Source organism: Schistocerca piceifrons, chromosome 5 (assembly GCF_021461385.2).
Source record: "Schistocerca piceifrons isolate TAMUIC-IGC-003096 chromosome 5, iqSchPice1.1, whole genome shotgun sequence".
NCBI classification, from domain to species: Eukaryota; Metazoa; Arthropoda; class Insecta; order Orthoptera; family Acrididae; genus Schistocerca; species Schistocerca piceifrons.
Window position 1 is genome coordinate 412,302,204 of NC_060142.1, and position 4,601 is coordinate 412,306,804.

Genomic DNA, 4,601 nt, shown 5'->3' on the forward strand with positions numbered 1-4,601 from the left:
TCAAAGATGTTCATTAAGTTTTGGACACAGATAAAAATCGGATGGGAGCAAGATGGGATTGTTCAAATGGTTCAAGTGGCTCTGAGAGCTATGGGACTCAACATCTGAGGTCATTAGTCCCCTATAAGTTAGAACTACTTAAACAACCTAAGGACACCATGCACATCCATGTCCGAGGCAGTATTCGAACCTGTGACCGTAGCGGTCGCGCGGTTCCGGGCTGAAGTGCCTAGAACCGCTAGACCACACAGGCCGGCGATGTGATTATGTGTGGGAGATGATCGAAAGCAGTCAACCACGAAACGAGGGAGGCGGATTGTTGCAGATTCGCAGCGCTTTTGTCTGACCTGGTATTGTCATGTTGAAGCAGAGAGTGTTCCACGTATGAAAGCAGTTTCGGTTTGAGATGCGATTAAAGCACGCTGTTTCTTACGCATCGACATAGTTACGTTACCAACCTCCACGTTTCATGCTATAGTTCGGAGCCCTCTCGCGTCAGACGGCTGCATATTGCGTCAGCAAAGCAGGAAAGTCGACTTAGTATTATGCATGAAATGTAATACCTCAACCGATATCGAGAACAGAATAAAAAATTGAGAGGGATTGCTTATCGGTTCGCTGTCGTACACTGGTGGTATCATAATGGTTCAAAAGACTTTTGCTAAACAGATTATCTAAATAAACCAAACAGAGTTTCGAGAGAATTACTTCATTCCTCTTCCAAGCAGTCCCATTTCAGTTCTTCTTACACTTTCATATGGACTACACCTACCTGTTAAGATCTTAGCAGTGCGTTTCCCGAATGAGATTTTCACTCTGCAGCGGAGTGTGCGCTGATATGAAACTTCCTGGCAGATCAAAACTGTGTGCCGGACCGAGACTCGAACTCGGGACCTTTGCCTTTCGCGGGCAAGTGTTCTACCAACTGAGCTACCCAAGCACGGCTCACGACCCGTCCTCACAGCTTTACTTCTGCCAGTCCCGAATTTGAGTCTCGGTCCGGCACACAATTTTAATCTGTCAGGAAGTTTCATATCAGTGCACACTTCGCTGCAGAGTGAAAATCTCATTCTGGAAACATCCCCAAGGCTGTGGCTAAGCCATGTCTCCGCAATATCCTTTCTTTCAGGAGTACTAGGTCTGCAAGGTTCGCAGGAGAGCTTCTGTAAAGTTTGGAACGTAGGAGACGAGGTCCCGGTTGGAGAAAAGCTGTGAGGACGGGTCGTGAGCCGTGCTTGGGTAGCTCAGTTGGTAGAGCACTTGCCCGCGAAAGGCAAAGGTCCCGAGTTCGAGTCTCGGCCGGCACACAGTTTTAATCTGCCAGGAAGTTTCTTAGCAGTGCGTGTTTGAAATGGTTCGATTGGTGGCACGACTACTTGATAAAGATACCAAACACTGGTAAACACTCTAAAAGCTCGCCCTAGCTTTCCTTTAAGATGCTCTACATTTCCAACAACTCTAAGTCTTTATCCGCCATTCATAACGCTGAATTTATGTGATCGTACCACTTAATATCGCTTCTTAGTGGTATCCGGAAATACTTATACTGTTGGACGTGTCCAAGATATTCGCCACTTATTTAGTAATGAGATGCTATACGACTCTTCCCCTTTGTTTTAACCACATTTAAAGAAAGCTGCCACTTATTACATATTTCAAAAGAGATGCCCGCTGGCAATTGTCCTCTTCACATTTGGTTTTTAAATCTTTATATATTAATGTTGTACCTGGGCTTGAACCAGAAAGCCTTCTTGAAGAATTCTGTGTACAGTAGTGTGACTTACCGGAAATATAGATCAAGGTTTGCCGCCTTTTACGATCACCACCATTCTGACAGTATGTTACGCGGTTTACGTCGGCCACATTTGTCTTGCCCGACAATATAATCACAGTTTTTCGAAAGAGCACTTCTCATCGGAGCGTGTGTTACTCATATTGTTTAGAGATACTGGTCGCCGTGAAAGAGAAGCAAATAATGCGCAGTCTCATTCCCGGTTGCACTACTGAAATGCATCTTGTGCACCAGTGGACAATGTGTTTAACAAAAGGAGTTCTTAAATGGACAGCAGTGTTAAGCATGATGTGTAGTAAATCAGGACGAAGTACGTGACTGTAATCGGACATAAGAAAATTTTTAACAATATATAAGCAATGTACTTATCAAATTAATGTTACCCGATGTGCTGAGTGTGTCTAGCAGAGCATAAAAATCGCGAATGTCACCCATTCACTATTTTGGCGTTACGAAGTACACTCATTACATACTTGTACTTCCGTTTTAATGGACTAGCATTTTTTCCTACACTTCCCATGGTAACTTATACTGTGTTTGCCACACTAAGGAACACAAAAAATTGAACTTGCCTATGTATTAAATCAAAATAACGATTATTTTCACATTCGGTTTTTGATACAAGAGAGTGTGCAATGTTTTCGTTTCTTGCATTTTAGTCACTGGAACGGCCAAGATTATCGTTATTATCTGCTACATATTTCAAACCTAAGTGAAATAATCTCGACAGATCGCTATTGTTGTCTTTAGTCTAATACTACAACTACGCATGTTCTACCGTAATTTACACTGATCAGCCAGAACATTACGGCATCCACCTACTATCGATATAAACCCGCCTAGGCGATAGCAGCGTCACCTATGAGGAATGACAGCTGGTGAGAAGCACGCACGATGTCTACATCTACATATCTACATATATACTCCGCTAGCCACCAAGCGGTGTGTGGCGGAGAGCACAATTCGCGCCAAAGTCATATTTCCCCCCCCCCCCCCCCCCCCTCTGTTCCACTCGCGGATCGAGCGAGGGAAAAAGACTGTCTGAACGCCTCAGCACGGGCTCTTATTTCCCTTATCTCTGAATGATGATCATTAAGCGATTTGAAAGTTGGTGGTAATAATACATGCTCTATATCCTCGGTGAAGATTGGATTTCGGAATTTAGAGAGCAGACACTTCTGTTTAGCGCGTCGTCTATCTGCAAGTGTGTCCCACTTCAAACTTTCTATGAGATTTGTAACGCTCTCGCGATGGCTAAATGTACTAGTCACGAATCTTGCCGCTACTCTTTGGACCTTCTCAGTCTCTTGAATCAGACCCAACTGGTAAGGGTCCCATACAGACGAACAATACTCTCAAGAGTGGACGAACTAACGTATTGTAAGCTATTTCTTTTGTTGAAGGACTGCATCGCTTCAGGATTCTACCAATAAACCGCAATCTAGAGTTCGCCTTATCCGTTACTTGTGTAATCTGATCATTCCATTTGAGATCATTTCGAATAGTCACACCCAAATACTTGACTGATGTTACCGCATCCAAAGACTGATCATTTATTTCCTACTCATACTTTAATGGGGATTTTCGCCTTGTTATACGCGGTAGATTACACTTACTAATATTGGAAGATAACTGCTAGTCATTACACCACGCATTTATTTTCTGCAAATCCTCATTTATTTGTTCACAACTTTCGTGTGATACTACTTTCCTGTATACTACAGCATCATCGGCAAACAGTCTAAGGCCACTGTCAATACCATCAACCAGATCGTTTATGTAAATCGTGAAAAGAAGAGGACCTATTACGCTGCCCTGGGGCACGCCTGAAGTTACTCTTGTTTCTGTTGAAGTTACCCCGTTCAGGACGACATACTGCTCCCTGTCTGTTAGAAAACTTTCTATCCAACCGCATATGTAATTGGATAGACCGTAAGCGCGTACTTTTTGTAGCAAGCGACAGTGCGGAACTGAGTCGAACGCCTTTCGAAAGTCGAGAAATATGGCATCAACCTGGGAGCTGGTATCTAGAGCCTGTTGTATATCATGCACAAAGAGGGCCAGCTGTGTCTCGCATGACCGCTGTTTCCTAAAACCGTACACTGGACTCGCATTCGGGAGGACGACGGTTCAATCCCGCGTCCGCCCATCCTGATTTAGGTTTTCCGTGATTTCCCTAAATCACTCCAGGCAAATGCCCGGACGGTTCCTCTGAAAGGGCACGGCCGACTTCCTTCCCCATCCTTCCCTAATCCGATGAGACCGATGACCACGCTGTCTGGTCTCCCTCCCCAAACCAACCAACCAACCAACCTAAAACCGTGCTGGTTTCTGCAGATGAGCTTCTCAAAGTCTAGAAGGATCATTATGTCTGAGCACAAAATATGTTCCTTGATTCTACAACAAATCGATGTCAGTGAAATTGCCCGGTAATTATGTGCATACGATTTTCTACCCTTTTTATAGATTGCTATGACCTGGACCTTCTTCGAGTCCCGTGGAACTTTCCGCCGTTCCAATGATCTCTGATAGATGACGGATAAGAATGATGCTATATTTGTAGCATAGTCAACACAAAATCTTACGGGGATACCGTCTTGGCCAGATGCCTTTCTGGCGTCTAAGGATCTTAACTGTTTTACAATCCCAGATACACTAAACACTATGTCAGCCATCCTTCCGTTTGTTCGATGATTGAAAGGCGGAATGATGCTGCAGTCCTGTATCGTAAACGAGTTTTTGAAAGCTAGGTTTAGAATTTCGGCTTTCTGTTTATCATTATCAGTTACATTACCCGTACTGTCAGCAA

General features: G+C 44.0%; 1 non-coding gene across 1 annotated transcript; it reads left to right on the plus strand.

Annotated features, from left to right (window-relative positions):
* The first annotated feature begins 1,231 nt into the window (after nt 1–1,231).
* Trnas-cga lies at nt 1,232–1,307 on the plus strand. Its single transcript has one exon. It is a non-coding gene; the product is annotated as a tRNA-Ser (tRNA).
* Nucleotides 1,308–4,601: the final 3,294 nt, after the last annotated feature.